At 45.9% G+C, this 18374-nt stretch overlaps 1 pseudogene; it reads right to left on the reverse strand.

The window, feature by feature from the left end:
• Positions 1 to 208: 208 nt before the first annotated feature.
• LOC139278954 (U2 spliceosomal RNA) lies at positions 209 to 409 on the reverse strand (annotated as a pseudogene).
• Positions 410 to 18374: the final 17965 nt, after the last annotated feature.

The raw sequence follows: 18374 nt of genomic DNA on the forward strand, positions 1-18374 counted from the left end.
CTGGGAATCCCTGCACCAAGACTGCCCAAAGTGGAGGAAGAGCATCCGGGAGGGCGCTGAGCACCTTGAGTCTCGTCGCTGAGAGCATTTTTTTTTTTTTAAATTCCTAGCCAATCTTTCCAATTCTTTGTCAAATCACAAACGCCAGAGGTCACCTTGCACACATCAAGGATCACTCTGCGCCAATGCTCTTAGCCAAAAGGCCTAGAGCCACTGCACCGTTCCTGGAAGTACTGCAATACCAGGTTCGTGCCATGGAGGTGGATGGGTCAGGCCCCCCACCCACCTCCTATTTCCAAAAAGCATAGGAGAACCACCTTCCTGATCCAGGGAGAACCACTTTGGGGTCATGGTTACTCCCCTGTCAGGTCAGTTACGCATGATCTTAGCTAAAAGGCCGAGAAGCGATGAGAGCATGCAGAAATCAAACGCAGACAGCGGAAGGAACGTGTGGCAAACCAGACTCCCCCCCTCCTTTCCTTCAACCACTGTCTGTCCCACCTGTGACAGAGACTGTAATTCCCGCATTGAACTGTACAGTCATCTGAGAACTCACTTTCAGAGTGGAAGCAAGTCTTCCTTGATTTCGAAGGACTGCCAATGATGATGACTAGGCAGGTAGTACAGGAGTGCCCCGAGTCCATACCGCTCTCCAACCAGTATTCTATTCTGAGTGCTGGTGAGGGCGATGGTGCCTCTGGGGTGTGCAACCAGAGCCAAGTCCACGGCACCACGGGTGGCTCAGCTGCACGGGGGGGAGGAAGAGGAATGGAAGAGCGATAGTGGTAGGGGATTCAATAGTCAGGCAAGCAGACAGGCATTTTTGTGGCCGCAGACGTGACTCCAGGATGGTATGTTGCCTCCCTGGTGCCAGGGTCAAGGATGTTATCGAGCGTGGGAAGACATTCTGGGGAGAGAGGGAGAACAGCCAGTGGTTGTGGCCATATCGGAACCAATGCCATCGGTAGAAAGAGGGATGATGTCCTGCAGGCAGAGTTTAGGGAGCTAGGAGAGATTAAAAAGCAGGACTGCAATAGTAGTAATCTCTGGATTACTGCCAGTGCCACGTATCAGTGAGTACAGAAATAGGAGGATAGAGAAAATGAATATGTGGTTGGAGAGTTGGTGCAGGCGGGAGGACTTTAAATTCCTGAGGCATTGGGATTGTTTCTGGGGGAGGTGGAACCTGTACAAGGCAGACAGATTGCACATCAACAGAGCCGGGAGCAGTAGCCTCATGCTGTTGGCGAGGGTTTAAACTAGCTTGGCAGGGGGATGGGAAGCGGAGAATAGATTCAGTGGGGAGAGAAGGAAATCTGGAATTGGACAGCAAGGAAGTAGAAGTAGAAGGTGAATTTGGAAGACAAAGGAAACAAGGGCTGGAAAATAGACAACAAGGGAGTTTGGCACCACTAAATGGTATATATTTCAACGCAAGTAGTATAGGGAATAAGGCAGATGAGCTGAGAGCACAGACAGACACATAGGAGTACGATATTATAGCTATTACAGAGACATGGCTGAAAGAAGGGCAGGTATGGCAGCTCAACATTCCTGGTTACAGGGTTTTCAGACAGGATAGAGAGGGGGGTAAAAAAGGAGGCGGGGTTAAAGAAACAATTACAGCTTTGAGAAGGGATGATATGTTAGAGGGATCATCAAACGAGACCATATGAGTTGAATTAAAGAACAAAAAATGAGCGATCACACAACTGGGAGTGTATTATAGACCCCCAAGCAGTCAGAGGGAGATAGAAGAACAAATATGTGGACAAATTGCTGCGAAATGCAAAAACTATAGGGCAGTAACAGCGGGGGATTTCAACGACCCTAATATTAACTATGAAAAAGGTAGTGTGAATGGTACAGAGGGAATGGAATTCCTAAAATGCATTCAGGAGAATTTCTTTAGCCAATAGGTAAAAAGCCCAACAAGGGAGGAGGCGGTTCTGGACTTGGTTTTAGGGAATGAAGAAGGTCAAGTGGAAGGGCTATCAGTGGGAGAGCATTTTGGTGCTAGTGATCATAATTAAGATTTAGGGTAGTTATGGAAAAGGACAAAGGGGGACCAGGAATAAAAGTTCTCTATTGGGGTAAAGCCAATTTTGCTAAGCTGAGGTGGGATTTGGCAAAAAGTGGACTAGAAACGGCTACTTGATGGTAAATCAGTGTCAGAGCAGTGGGGGACATTCAAGGAGGAGATCCTGAGGGTTCAGAGCAAGTATGTTCCCTTAAAAAAAAAGGTGGAGCTAACAAATCTAGAGCCTCCTGGATGTCAAGGGATATACAGGGTAAGATAAAGAAAAAAAAGGGAAGCTTATGACAGATACCGAGAACTCAATACTGCACAAACTCTAGAGGAGTATAAGAAGTGCAGGGGTGCAATTAAAAATGATATCAGGAAAGCAAAGAGAGAACATGAAAGAATGTTGGCAAGTAAAATCAGGGAAAACCTAAAGATGTTTTATAAATACATTAAGAGCAATAATATAACTAGAGAAAAAGTGGGGCCTATTAGAGACCATAAAGGAAATCTGTGTGTGGAGGTGGAAGACGTGGGTATGGTTCTTCATGAAAACTTTGCATCCGTTTTCACAAAAGAGAGGGGCGATGCAGACTTTGCAATGTGGGAGGAGGAGGGTGAAATATTAGATGAGATAAATATAGCGAGTGAGGAAGTATTAAGGGGCTTAGCAGCTTGGAAAGTGGATAAATCCCCAGGCCCGGATGAAATCTATCCCAAGCTGTTAAGAGAAGCAAAAGAGGAAATAGCAGAAGCTCTGACCATCATTTTCCAATCTTCTCTGGCTACAGATGTCGTGCCAGAAGACTGGAGGACCGCTAATGTTGTACCTTTGTTTAAAAAAGAAGAAAGGGATAGACCGAGTAACTATAGGCCAGTCAGCCTGACTTCGGCAGTGGGAAAGTTATTTGAAAAATTCCTGAGTGACAGAATAAATCTTCATTTGGAAAGACATAGATTAATCAAGGACAGTCAATCAGCATGGATGTGGTAAGGGAAGGTCGTGTCTGACTAACTTGATTGAATTTTTTGAGGAGGTAATCAGGAGGGTCGATGAGGGCAGTGCGTATGATGTAGTATATATGGATTTTAGCAAAGCTTTTGATAAGGTCCCACATGGCAGACTGGTCATGAAAGTAATAGCCTATGGGATCCAGGACAAAGTGGCAAGTTGGATCCAAAATTGGCTCAGAGGCAGGAAGCAAATGGTAATGGTTGATGGGTGTTTTTGTGAATGGAAGGCTGTATCCAATGGGGTTATGCAGGGCTCAGTGCTGGATCCCTTGTTTTTTGTGGTATATATCATTGTTGTGTATCTGTAAAGCATGCACTCCCATGTTCTGCCACCAGGGAGCGCATTCCCTGAAGTCCCAAGGGATCCCAGTATCCTTTGGGAGCACTGTATATAAGCCGGCCTCTAAGGCCTGTTCCTCACTCTGAAGTGTCTTATTAAAGACTGAGGTCACTGTTGCTTTAACCTCCCTGTGAGCAGCCTCATCTGTGTTAGGAACACAATAACTGGCGACGAGAATACGAATCCAACGCAAAGATGCAGCAAACTGTGGGCATCCTGGAGAAGTTCTCAGAGGGTGAGGACTGGGAAGCCTATGTCGAATGACTAGACCAGTAGTTTGTAGCCAACGAGCTGGACGGGGAAGGAAGTGCTGCAAAAAGAAGAGCGGTCCTCCTCACGGTCTGCGGGGCACCGACCTACAGCCTCATGAAGAATCTTTAGCTCCAGTGAAACCCACAGATAAGTCATATGAGTAGCTGTGTACACTGGTTTGGGAGCATCTTAACCCGAGGGAGAGCGTGCTGATGGCGAGGTATCGGTTATACACGTGCCAGCGATCTGAAGGTCAGGAAGTGGCGAGTTACGTCGCCGAGCTAAGGCGACTTGCAGGACAATGTGAGTTTGATAGCTACCTGGAGCAAATGCTCAGAGACTTTTTTGTACTGGGCGTTGGCCACAAAAATTTTTGCCTGCAGAGACACCGACCCTCAGTAAGGCCATTGCGATAGCACAGGCGTTTATGTCCACCAGTGATAACACCAAACACATCTCTCAGCACACAAGTGCTAGCAATGTTCATAAATTAACTGGAACTGTGTTTGCGAGCAGAAATGTACAGGGCAGAACCCACGAGTCTGCAACTGCCAGCAGGCCTCAGGTGACCCAGATGACTCAGAGTCCCCAACAAAAGATGAATGTAAGGCAATTCACACCTTGTTGGCGTTGTGGAAGCTTCCATTCAGCCTATTCATGCACTTCAAAGGGTATGTTTGCAAGAGCTGTGGAACAATGGGGCACCTCCAACGAGCTTGTAAACGAGCTGCAAGCTCTGCAAAACCTGCTAACCACCATGTTGCAGAGGAAGATCGGTCCATGGTGGATCAAAGCAATTTCGGGCCTCAGAGAGGGGAGGCAGATGCTGAAGTACATGGGGTGCATACATTTTTGACGAAATGTCCACCTATAATGCTAAACGTAAAATTGAATGGCTTACCCATAGACATGGAACTAGACACTGGCGCTAGCCAATCCATCATGAGTAAAATGATGTTTGAGAGACTGTGGTACAACAAGGCATTCAGGCCAGCCCTGAGCCCCATCCACATGAAACTGAGAACGTACACCAAAGAGCTTATCACTGTCCTGGGCAGCACCATGGTCAAGGTCACCTACGAGGGAACGGTGCACGAACTGCCACTCTGGATTATCCCGGACGATGGCCCCACACTGCTTGGAAGGAGCTGGCTGGGCAAAATCCACTGGAACTGGGATGACATCCGAGCGCTATCACATGTCGATGAGGCCTCATGTACCCAGGTTCTCAACAAATTTCCTTCCCTTTTTGAGCCAGGCATTGGAAACTTTTCCGGGGCGAAGGTGCGGATCCACTTGGTCCCAGAGGCACGACCCATTCACCACAAGGCGCGAGCGGTACCTCACATGATGAGGGAGAGAGTGGAAATCGAGCTGGACAGGCTGCAACGCGAGGGCATCATCTCCCCAGTGGAATTCAACGAGTGGGTCAGCCCGATTGTTCCAGTACTCAAAAGTGATGGCACGGTCAGGATTTGCGGCGATTATAAAGTAACTATTAATCGTTTCTCGCTACAGGACCAATACTCGCTACCTAAGGCAGACGACCTATTTGCGACGCTGGCAGGAGGCAAGATGTTCACCAAGCTCGACATGACTTCGGCCTACATGACGCAGGAGCTGGAGGAGTCTTCAAAGGGCTTCACCTGCATCAACACACACAAGGGACTGTTCATCTACAAGAGATGCCTGTTTGGAATTCAGTCGGCTGCAGCGATCTTCCAGAGAAACATGGAGAGCCTACTCAAGTCGGTGCCACACACGGTGGTCTTTCAGGACGACATATTGGTCACGGGTCGGGACACCGCCGAGCACCTACAAAACCTGGAGGAGGTCCTCCAGCGACTGGATCGCATAGGGCTGCGGCTGAAGAGGTCAAAATGCGTCAACAGAAGTGGAGTTTTTGGGGAGAAAGATTTCGGCGGACGGCATTCGGCCCACAGACGCCAAGACAGAGGCTATCAGGAATGCGCCCAGGCCACAGAACATCATGGAGCTGTGGTCGTTCCTGGGACTCCTTAACTATTTTGGTAACTTTCTACCGGGGTTAAGCACCCTTTTAGAGCCCCTACATGTGTTATCGTGCATAGATGAGAACTGGGTATGGGGAAAAAACCAAGTAATTGCTTTTGAGAAAGCCAGAAACATTTTATGCTCCACAAGTTGCTTGTATTGTATAACCCGTGTAAAAGACTTGTGCTAGCATGTGACGCATCGTCATATGGAGTCGGGTGTGTATTACAACAAGCTAACGTTGTGGGGAAGTTGCAACCTGTCGCCTATGCTTCCAGGAGCTTGTCTAAGGCCGAGAGGACCTACAGCATGATTGAGAAAGAGGCATTAGCGTGTGTGTTCGGGGTAAAGAAAATGCATCAGTACCTGTTTGGCCTCAAATTTGAACTGGAAACCGATCACAAGCCCCTCATATCCCTGTTCGCTGAAAACAAGGGGATAAATACTAAATCCTCAGCCCACATACAAAGGTGGGCACTCGCGCTATCAGCGTAAAACTATACCATCCGCCACAGGCCATGCACCGAGAACTGTGCGGATGCTCTCAGTCGGCTACCATTGCCCACCATGGGGGTGGAAATGGCGTAGCCTGCAAACTTGTTGATGGTCATGGAAGTTTGAAAATGATAAATCACCTGTCATGGCCCGCCAGATTAGGACTTGGACCAGCCAAGATTCTCTGCTGTCCCTAGTAAAAAACTGTGTATTGCATGGGAGCTGGGCCAGCATCCCCGTTGAAATGCAAGAGCCCATCAAGCCGTTCCAGCGGCGAAAGGACGAGCTGTCCATTCAGGCATACTGCCTGTTGTGGGGTAACCGCGTAGTGCTACCAAAAAAGGGCAGGGAGACGTTCATCTCGGATCTCCACAGCACACACCCAGGTATAGTAATGATGAAAGCAATAGCCAGATCCCATGTGTGGTGGCCCGGTATTGACTCTGACTTAGAATCCTGTGTACGGTATGTGCTCAGTTGAGCAACGCGCCCAGAGAGGCACCACTAAGTTTGTGGTCCTGGCCCTCCAGACCATGGTCGAGGATCTATGTCGACTATGTGGGCCCGTTTCTCGCTAAAATGTTCCTGGTGGTGGTGGATGCTTTTTCAAAATGGATTGAATGTGCAATAATGTCGGGAAATACTGCCACCGCCAGCATTGAAAGCCTGAGGGCCATGTTTGCCACCCACGGCCTGCCTGACATACTGGTCAGTGACAATGGGCCATGTTTCACCAGTGCCAAATTTAAAGAATTCATGACCCGCAATGGGATCAAACATATCACCTCAGCCCCGTTTAAACTAGCCTCCAATGGGCAGGCAGAGCGGGCAGTACAAACCATCAAACAGAGCCTTAAACGAGTCACAGAAGGCTCACTCCAAACCCGCTTGTCCCGAGTACTGCTCAGCTACTGCACGAGACCCCACTTGCTCACAGGGGTGCCCCCGGCTGAGCTACTCATGAAAAGGACACTTAAAACCAGACTCTCGCTGGTTCACCCCAACCTGCATGATCAGGTAGAGAGCAGGCGGCAGCAATAAATTGTAAACGATGGTCGCGCCACTGTGTCACGGGAAATTGATCTGAATGACCCAATGTATATGCTAAACTATGGACATGGTCCCAAGTGGATCGCGGGCATGGTGATAGCTAAAGAAGGGAATAGGGTGTTTGTAGTGAAACTAGACAATGGACAAATTTGCAGAAAGCACCTGGACCAAACGAGGCTGCAGTTCACAGACTGCCCTGAACAACCCACAGCAGACACCACCTTTTGAGAGACTACAACACACACCCAAAGGATCAATGACACCACGCCGGACCAGGAAATCAAACCCATCACGCCCAACAACCCAGCAAGGCCAGGCTCACTTAGCAGCCCTGCAGGGCCAACAACACGCCAGCCCAGCGAGGGCACAGTCAACACAGCAGAACAGACATTTGTACCGAGGCGGTCCACCAGCGAAAGAAAGGCTCCCGACCGCCTCACCTTGTAAATAGTTTTCACTTTGACTTTGGCGGGGAGTGATGTTGCATGCACTCCCATGTTCCACCATCAGAGAGCGCATCCCCTGAAGTCCCAAGGGATCCCAGCATCCCTTGCGAGCACTGTATATAAGCTGGCCCCTCACTCTGGAGTGTCTTAATAAAGACTGAGGTCATTGTTACTTTAACCTCCCTGTGTGCAGTCTCACCTGTGTCTCATCTGTGTTAGGAACACAATAATCAATGACTTGGACTTAAATGTTGGGGGTATGTTTAAGAAGTTTGCAGATGACACTAAAATCGGCTGTGTGGTTGATAATAAAGAAGACAGCTGCAGACTGCTGGAAGATATCAATGTACTGGTCATGTGGGCAAAACAGCGGGAAATGGAATTCAATCCGGATAACTATGAGGTAATGCATTTGGGGAAGGCTAACACAGAAAGGGAATACACATTAAATGGTACGAAACTGAAAAGTGTAGAGGAACAAAGGGACCTTGGAGTGCAGGTCCACAGATCTCTGAACATAGCAGGCCAGATAGATAAGGTGATCAAGAAGGCATATGTAATACTTGCCTTTATTAGTCGAGGCATGGAATACAAGAGCAAGGAGGTTATGCTTGAATTGTATCAAACATTGGTTAGGCCGCAGCTGGAGTATTGTGTGCAGTTCTGGTCACCACATTACAGGAAAGATGTGATTGCACTGGAAAGGGTGCAGAGGAAATTTACAAGAATGTTGCCTGGACTGGAGAATTTTGGCTGTGAGGAAATATTGGAGATGCCGGGTCTGTTTTCTTTGGAACAGAGGAGGATAAGGGGATAGCTGATTGATGTGTATAAAATTATGAGGGCCTGGATAGAGTGGATAGGAAGGACCTGTTTCCCTTGGCAGATGGGTCAACAACCAAGACGCATAGATTTAAAGTAACTGGGGGGAGGTTCAGAGGAGATATGACAGGAAATGTCTTCACCCAGAGGGTGGTGGGGGTCTGGAACTCACTGCCTGAAAGGGTGGTAGAGGCAGAAACCCTTACCACATTTAGAAAGATACTTAGCTGTGCACTTAAAGTGCCATAACCTACAGGACTATGGACCAAGAGTTGGAAAGTGGAATTAGGCTGGATAGCTCTTGGTTGTCCGGTGCGGACATGATAGGCCAAAATGGCCTCCTTCTGTGCTGCAAATTTCTATGATTCTATAAAAAGTGAAAAATGTTAGATTAGGTGTTGCTTGGATTGAAGGGTGGTGTACCCCAAATACAAATGCTGGATCCACTTATTTTATTTATATATAACATAGAGATGATTTGAGCTTGGATATAGGGATTACGAAAATCAATTTGATGATAAATATAGTGGTGGGGGGGGGCGAAATTGCCCCTTTCTATAAAAGCCTTGGCCACGGGTCAGTCACTCACCGCTCAGTCGGCACGGAGGGGCTGACATTTTGAAAATTGCCCTCCATTATTTTTGCAGCAGTGCACGGGACCGCCCCGGTCGTCTTCCCACACCATCGGGCATGCGCTGACCCCTTACCGACCAGCGCTAACCCCCTTTCTGCCTCATGTGGGAAATTGCCCCGCAGGAGCAGATCATCCTCCGCTCGATGCCCCCGAAACCTTTCCCCGGTGGGAAGCTCCTTGTGGCTAGGCAGCACATCCACCCTTAAAGGGAAGGGTGGACTGCTATGGCTGCCACTTTACTTTAATTGTCGGCCGACTCCGAAGTTGGCCCAACAACGACAGTCCCGGTTTCGGCCATCAGGCAGTACGGCACCCCCTCTTGGGAACCGGGCCGTTGGCCTGGCCAAAACCCTTTCTGGTGGCCCAGTGGGTACCACTAAAGTGGCTGCAGAGCTCGCAGCGGCTCTCCCCTTTAACTCCCTTGATGACTCGGAGAGGCGGCTGAGGCGACAGAACAGCACCTCCCGGCCGGAACATCGCCCCGCTTCCGGAAAAAAATAAAGTCCTAAATTTCGCTGGATTCTCCTCCCCATGCATTGGGATGGAGAGAACTGTTACAAAATGATAAGTGTGCCACATTTGGGGCGGAGGGCAATTTCGGCTCCCGGGTGTTTTGGCAGGCAGCAATAACCTCGAGGCTAGCAGAATGGTCAGGCAATAGATGTCATTTAATGTGACGTTATACATGTGATGGGAATATACACAACGTCTCTATCCTTCATATCTTTCCAGAAACCTAGGGGTTGAAATAAATTATTTCTTGAAAGCAAGTGCAAGGTGGATAAAGCCAATAGCATTTTGGGTTTTATAAATAGGGGCACAGAGTACAAGAGTAAGAGTTTATGATGGGCCATAATTTGCTGTGGCAGTTCATCTAACGGCATCTGCCATTAGTTAGAGTTGCCCTTGCATATTTAGGTTTTTACATTTCTGCATGGCAAGTGGCTGGAAGTGCGATCTGATAACATCGCAGCAAGGGAAACAGGGCATCTGGACCATGAGTGAATAGGGCAAGCAACTGCGTACTTCCTGAACCAACCAGATTGAAGGATTGTGAAATTAACAGCACAAGGACTGAAAAGGAAGTATAAATTAGAGTGTCAAATCAGCTACAGAAAGAGAAATAAAGAGAGGCAAAAAAAAAATGGATTAAGAGCAGTAAAAAAACCCTATGAGAGGGGATCTCATAGAAACATATAAAATTCTGACGGGATTGGACAGGTTAGCTGCAGGAAGAATGTTCCTGATGTTGGGGAAGTCCAGAACCAGGGGTCACAGTCTAAGGATAAGAGGTAAGCCATTTAGGACCAAGATGAGGAGAAACTTCTTCACCCAGAGAATGGTGAACCTGTGGAATTCTCTACCACAGAAAGTTGTTGAGTCCAGTTCGTTGGACATATTTAAAAGGGAGTTAGATGTGGCCCTTATGGCTAAAGGGATCAAGGGGTATTGAGAAAAAGCAGGAATGGAGTACTGAAGTTGCATGATCAGCCATGATCATATTGAATGGTGGTGCAGGCTCGAAGGGCCGAATGGCCTACTCCTGCACCTATTTTCTATGTTTCTAAAATGTTTAATTTTAAATTTTTTAAATCTCCAACAATTAAAAATAGTAACTTACAAAAGGAACTGAATGTATACTTGAAAGGAACAAAATGCAGGACTATGGGAAAAGATCAGGGGAGTGAGACTAATTGGATAGCTTTTTCAAAGAGCCAGCACAGACATAATGAGATAAAGCCTCCTTTAGTGTTGTATCGTCTATGATTCTAACATGAAAGATAAAGCAAAAGGTTAAATTGCAGAGCGCAAAGTTTAAGAGATTTCAATCTTTAAGTTGGAGCAGATTCTGAATTGCTACAAGCTTAAAATCTTACATTCCTTTTCATCTGATCCATCAATGTTTTTCACCATTTCACACCTACTTATTCAAGATACAGCTCAGCCCATCTTGGCACTGCCAAGCCTGATGTGGGCAATGCATGGCTTCACACATACTGCCACTGACAAGGTCATATCCTGTGGAACAACTACATGTTCCACCTCCAGGGTACACTACTCACAAATGGCTGTAGCCACCATTTTTCTCAGAACAGAAATTGCTTCCTGCATCAAAATAGTAATGTTACGACCACATCTTGAAAATAAGGATCCACATGCACTTTTGTAGAACCACTGCAACCCACATCTGAGGCTGGCAAAAAGGGACACATGTAGTATTAGGGGGGCATTCTTCACCAATTCTGATTTCTCTAGCACAGAATGAAATTGTATGCTCATTATTACCTTGCAGAGTAGATTTCTAGTTATTTAGTAACCTTTTAAGAGGACTAAAATTAAGCATCAAATTCTATTAGCTCACGTCTACAGAGAAGGCGTATTTGCAGATTTGATACATTGAGGCCATTATGTTTATCAGTGGAAACAGTGTTGCTGCTGTTTGCTGTACACTTTCAGGCCAATGATTTTCTGCTTTAATTCAAACCACTGTTGCTTCTGCCCCATCGTACTGCCCCACCTTACTGTAGCATTATACTGCCCCATCTTACTGTACCATCGTACTGCCCTATCTTACTGTACCACAGCCTTGTGTAACCTGTCGAACACAATTGAGAGTCATGATCTAAGCCACAAACCAGGTTAGAAATTGGTGGAATTGGCAACTTACCATTGTGTACTGTTGTCCAGAGCATATCTGCAGGCCTCAGATTTTGGTCTTCTGGCTGTTTATCATTATGGTGGTGGTGGTGGTGGGGGGGGGGGGGGGGGGGGGAGGAGGGGTTGCGGGGAAGAGGAAAAGCTCCATCATATTCCTCTGCCCTTGGGTGACTTAGACCCTCAGTGTTCCAGGGACAGAATGTAGCATCATACTCTAGTGATGGTCCCATTCTGGGATGCTCAAGATATCCAGCAATTGTAAGAGTGATGTGGGGAGTTGATGGGTGCAGCTCTTGTCCCTCTCCAACCCCTCCATCCCTATTGTTCATATTTGCTGTCCCTTAGTCACTGCATATTAAGTCACTCGAGATCCCTCATTGCTCCACAGTGGGAGAGATTATGAAGCGAAGATTAACGCAATAGTAAGGAAGGACATTAGCTTGAATGATATGGAATCTGTATGCGGAACACCAAAGGGCAGAAAACGCCAATGGGAGTTGTGTACAGACCACCAAACAGTAGTAGTGAGGTTGGGGATGGCATCAAACTGAAAATTAGGGATGTGTGCAATAAAGGTACAGCAGTTATCATGGGTGACTTTAATCTACATATAGATTGGGCTAACCAAACTGGTAGCAATATGGTGGAGGAGGATTTCCTGGAGTGTATATGGGATGGTTTCTAGACCAATATGTCGAGGAACCAACTGGAGAGCCTGCCATCCTAGACTGGTTGTTGTGTAATGAGAGAGGACTAATTAGCAATCTTGTTGTGCGAGGCCCCTTGGGGAAGAGTGACCATAATATGGTAGAATTCTTCATTAAGATGGAGAGTGACACAGTTAATTCAGAGACTGGGGTTCTGAAAGTAAAGAAAGGTAACTTCGATGGTATGAGACGTGAATTGGCTAGGATAGACTAGCGAATGATACTTAAAGGGTTGATGGTGGATAGGCAATGGCAGACATTTAAAGATCACATGGATGAACTTCAACAATTGTACATCCCTGTCTGGCGTAAAAATAAAACAGGGAAGGTGGCACAACCGTGGCTAACAAGGGAAATTAGGGATAGTGTTAAATCCAAGGAAGAGGCATATAAATTGGCCAAAAAAAGCAGCAAACCTGAGGGCTTGGAGAAATTTAGAATTCAGCAGAGAGGGGGAAAATAGAGTATGAGAGTAAGCTTGCAGGGAACATAAAAACTGACTGCAAAAGCTTCTATAGATATGTGAAGAGAAAAAGATTAGTGAAGACAAATATAGGTCCCTTGCAGTCAGAATCAGGTGAATTTATAATGGGGAACAAAGAAATGGCAGACCAATTGAACAAATACTTTGGTTCTGTCTTCACGAAGGAAGACACAAACAACCTTCCAGAAATACTAGAGGACCGAGGGTCGAGCGAGAAGGAGGAACTGAAGGAAATCCTTATTAGTCAGGAAATTGTGTTAGGGAATTTGATGGGACTGAAGGCCAATAAATCCCCAGGGCCTGATAGTCTGCATCCCAGAGTACTTAAGGAAGTGGCCCTAGAAATAGTGGATGCATTGGTGGTCATTTTCCAACATTCTATAGACTCTGGATCAGTTCCTATGGATTGGAGGGTAGCTAATGTAACCCCACTTTTAAAAAAAGGAGGGAGAGAGAGAAAACAGGGAATTATAGACCAGTTAGCCTGACATCGGTAGTGGGGAAAATGTTGGAATCAATTATTAAAGATGTAATAACAGCGCTTTTGGAAAGCAGTGACAGGATTGGTCCAAGTCAACATGGATTTATGAAAGAGAAATCATGCTTGACAAATCTTTTAGAATTTTTTGAGGATGTAACTAGTAGAGTGGACAAGGGAGAACCAGTGGATTTGGTTTATTTGGACTTTCAAAAGCTCTTGACAAGGTCCCACACAAGAGATTAGTGTGCAAAATTAAAGCACATGATATTGGGGTATTGACGTGGATAGAGAACTAGTTGGCAGACAGGAAGCAAAGAGTAGGAATAAATGGGTCCTTTTTAGAATAGCAGGCAGTGACTAGTGGGGTACCGCAAGGTTCAGTGCTGGGACCCCAGCTATTTACATATACATTAATGATTTAGATGAAGGAATTGAATGTAATATCTCCAAGTTTTCAGATGACACCAAGCTGGGTGGCAGTGTGAGCTGTAAGGAGGATGCTAAGAGGCTACAGGGTGACTTGGACACGTTAGGTGAGTGGGCAAATGCATGGCAGATGCAGTATAATGTAGATAAATGTGACGTAATCCACTTTGGTGGCAAAAACAGGAAGGCAGAATATTATCTGAATGGTGACAGATTAGGAAAAGGGGAGGTGCAACGAGACCTGGGTGTCATGGTACATCAGTCATTGACATGCAGGTACAGCAGGTGGTGAAGAAGGCAAATGGCATGTTGGCCTTCATAGCAAGAGGATTTGAGTATAGGAGCAGGGAGACCTTACTGCAGTTGTACAGGGCCTTAGTGAGGCCTTGAATATTGTGTACAGTTTTGGTCTCCGAATCTGAGGAAGGACATTCTTGCTATTGAGGGAGTGCAGCCATGGTTCACCAGACTGATTCCCGGGATGGCAGGACTGACATATGAAGAAAGACTGGATCAACTAGGCTTATATGCACTGGAATTTAGAAGAATGAGAGAGGATCTCATAGAAATATATAAAATTCTGACGGGATTGGACAGGTTAGATGCAGGAAGAATGTTCCCGATGTTGGGGAAGTCCAGAACCAGGATCGCAGTCTAAGGATAAGGGGTAAGCCATTTAGGACCGAGATGAGGGAAAACTTCTTCACTCAGAGAGTTGTGAACCAGTGGAATTCTCTAACACAGAAAGTTGTTGAGTCCAGTTCGTTAGATATATTCAAAAAGGAGTTAGATGTGGCCCTTACAGCTAAAGGGATCAAGGGGTATTGAGAGAAAGCAGGAATGGAGTACTGAAGTTGCATGATCAGCTATCATATCATATTGAATGGTGGTGCAGGCTCGAAGGGCCGAATGGCCTACTCCTGTACTGATTTTCTATGTTTCTATGTTCCTAAAAGGCTCATCAGCTGATATTATGCATGTCATGCCATCATCTGCCAGCAACATTCCCAGTCCACAGTGACAGCTCCCCTTCAATCATGGGCCCGAAAATCAAAAATGTGAACAGCCCATTTTCTCACAAGGATTTAACACCTTTGGTAGCAGAACCTCATGCATCACCTGCAGATAGAAATATAATAAGTTATCTTGTATTCACTTAAAGTACTAAATATCTTCAGATTAATAAGTTGCTCTGTTATTTTCACAGTCGTACTCCAAACAAGTCGCTTGGGCCCAATGAGCAATATTTTTTATGCAGTTAATGGTTGTGGAAGCAACTTTGAAATCATACAGTCCAATCATGATAAAAATCTGGCCTTTTGAAATTTCAGATTAGTGACAATTCATTTCCATCTAGTTGTTTCTAGTAAGTCTTCCCAATGGTTGTATTTTCAAGCGGCCTTGTTAGTATGGGGGTGGGGAAAAGGAAAAAAAAAATCTACTTGTTCCTTTCCTTGCAGGGAGCGATTGGTCAACTGGTTAGGCAACAGATAATGTCCTAGTGTTAAGCTTAGGAGACAGGACAGATGTACAGATATTGGTCAAGTATAGTGACCGTTGTTGCAAGTATAGTAATGTTCAAATTGAGCTGTGTATAGTGGTTACTTCATATATCCTTCCTCCAACCCCAGACCAGAAGAGGTGGACTAGGTAGGTAATGCAGGAGTCCCCTGTGTCCATCTCACTCTCCAACCGGTATTCTCTTCTGAGTATCGATGGGGGCGATGGTGCCTCTGTGGAGTGCAGCCAGAGCCAAGTCCATGGCACCACGGGTGGCTCAGCTGCACAAGGGGGGGTGAGAGAAAGAAGAATGGAAGAGCTATAGTGGTCGGAGATTCAATAATCAGGGGAGCAGACAGGCATTTCTGCGGCTGCAGATGTGACTCCAGGATGGTATGTTGCCTCCCTAGTGCCAGGGTCAAGGATGTCAACAAGTGGCTGCAGGGCATTCTGGGGAGAGAGGGCGAACAGCCAGAGGTCATGGTCTATATCGGGACCAATGACATAGGTAGAAAGAGGGATGATGTCCTGCAGGCAAAGTTTAGGGAGCGAGGAGAGAGATTAAGAAGCAGGACCTCAAAGGTAGTAATCTCTGGAATACTGCTGTTGCCATGTGCTAGTGAGTACAGAAATAGAAGGATAGAGAAGGTGAACGCGTGGCTGGAGAAATGGTGCAGGAGGGAGGGCTTTAGATTCCTGAGGCATTGGGATTGCTTCTGAGGGAGGTGGGACCTGTACAAGTCAGATGGGTTGCACCTCAACAGAGCCGGGACCAATATCCACGTGGGGGGCTTTGATAGTGCTGTTGGGGAGGGTTTAAACTAGCTTGGCAGGGGGATGGGAACCCGAGAATAGATTCAGTAGGAAGGGAAGTAAAGCTGGAATTGGAAAGCAAAAACGTAGAAAGTGAATTTGAAGGACAGAGGAAGCAAGGGCTAGAATGTAGTCAACAAGGGGGTCTGGCTGTACTAAATGGTATATACTTCAATGCAAGGAGTATAGCGAATAAGGCAGATGAGCTGAGAGCACAGGTAGACACTTGGGAGTATGATATTATAGCTATTACAGAGACATGGCTAAAGAGGAGCTGGTGTTGCAGCTCGATATTCCTGGTACAGGATTTTCAGATGGGATAGAGAGGGGGTAAAAAGGGAGGGGGGGTCGTGATATTGATTAACTAAACTATTACAGCTGTGAGGAAAGATGAAATGTTGGAGGGATCATCATACAAGCCCATATAGGCCGAACTGAAAAACAAAAAAGGGGCGATCACACTGCTGGGAATGTACTATAGACCCCCAAACAGTGAGAGGGAGATAGAAGAGCAAATATGTAGGCACATTTATGAGAAGTGCAATATAGGGCAGTAATAGTAGGGGATTTCACCTATCCTATTGGGACAAAATTAGTGTGAAGGGTATAGAGGGTGCGGAATTCCTAACATGCATTCAAGATAACTTTTTTAGCCAATATGTAGTAAACTCAACATGGGAGGGGGCGGTTCAGGATTTTGTTTTAGGGAATGAAGCTGGGCAGGTAGAAAGGGTATCAGTGGGAGAGCATTTAGGTGCTAGTGACCATAATTCAGTTAGATATAAGATAGTTATGGAAAAGACAAGGATAGACCAGGAATAAAAGTTCTAAATTGGGGAAAAGCCAACTTTGCTAAGCTGAGAGGTGATTTAGTCATAGTGGACTGGAAACAGCTACTTGAAGGTAAATCAGTGTCAGAGCTGTGGGAGGCATTCAAGGAGAAGATCTGGAGGGTTCAGGCCAAATATGTGCCCTTAAAGAAAAAGGGCGGGACTAACAAATCTAGAGCCCCCTGGATGTCTAGGGACATACAGGGTAGGAAAAAAAAAGGGAGGCTTATGACAGATACCGAGGGCTAAATACTGCAGAAACTCTAGAAAGTCCAGGGATGAAATTAAAAAGGATATTAAGAAAGCAAAGACAGAGCATGAAAATTTATTGGCAAGCAAAATCAAGGAAAACCCAAAGATGTTTTATAAATATGTTAAGAGCATGAGGATAACGAAAGAAAGGGTAGGGCCTATTAGAGACCATGAGGGTAATCTGTGTGTGGAGGCGGGAGATGTAGGTTTGATTCTTAATGAATACTTTGTATCTGTTTTCACAAAAGAGAGGGGCGATGCAGACACTGCTATTGAGGAGGAGTGTGAAATATTAGATGAAATAAACATAACGAGAGAGGAGGTATTAAATGGTTTAGCAGCTTTGAAAGTGGATAAGTCCCCAGGCCCGGATGAACTGTATCCCAAGCTTTTAAACAAGCAAAAGAGGAAATAGCAGAGGCTTTGATGATCGTTTTCCAATCCTCTCTGGCTTCAAGTGTGGTGCCAAAGGACTGGAGGACTGCTAATTTGTTTAAGAAGGGGGAAAGGGACAGACCGAATAATTACAGGCCAGTCAGTCTAACTTCGACAGTGGGAAATTTATTGGAAAAAATTCTGAAGGACAGGATAAATCTTCATTTAGAAAGACATGGATTAATCAAGGACAGTCTGCATGGATTTGTCAAGGGAAGGTCGTGCCTGACTAACTTGATTGAATTTTTTGAGGAGGTAACAAGGAGGGTTGATGAGGATAGTGCATTTGATATAGTGTATATGGATTTTAGCAAGGCTTTTGATAAAGTCCCACATGGCAGACTGGTCACGATCCAGGGCAAAGTAGCAGGTTAGATCCAAGTTGGCTCAGAGGCAAGAACCAAAGGGTAATGGTTGATGGGTGTTTTATGTGACCGGAAGAATATTTTCAGCGGGGTTCCGCATCAGTGATCTAGACTTGAATATAGGGGATATGACTAAACAGTTTGCAGATAATACTAAAATCGGCTATATGGTTGATAATGAAGAAGAGAGCTGCGGACTGCAGGAAGATATCAATCAACTGGTGGACAGAACAGTGGCAATGGAATTTAATCTGGAGAAGTGTGAGGTAATGCATTTTGGGAGGGCTAACAAGGAAAGGAAATATACATTAAATGGTAGGACACTGAGAAGTGT

This window comes from Pristiophorus japonicus, chromosome 1 (assembly GCF_044704955.1).
Source record: "Pristiophorus japonicus isolate sPriJap1 chromosome 1, sPriJap1.hap1, whole genome shotgun sequence".
Taxonomy (NCBI): domain Eukaryota; kingdom Metazoa; phylum Chordata; class Chondrichthyes; family Pristiophoridae; genus Pristiophorus; species Pristiophorus japonicus.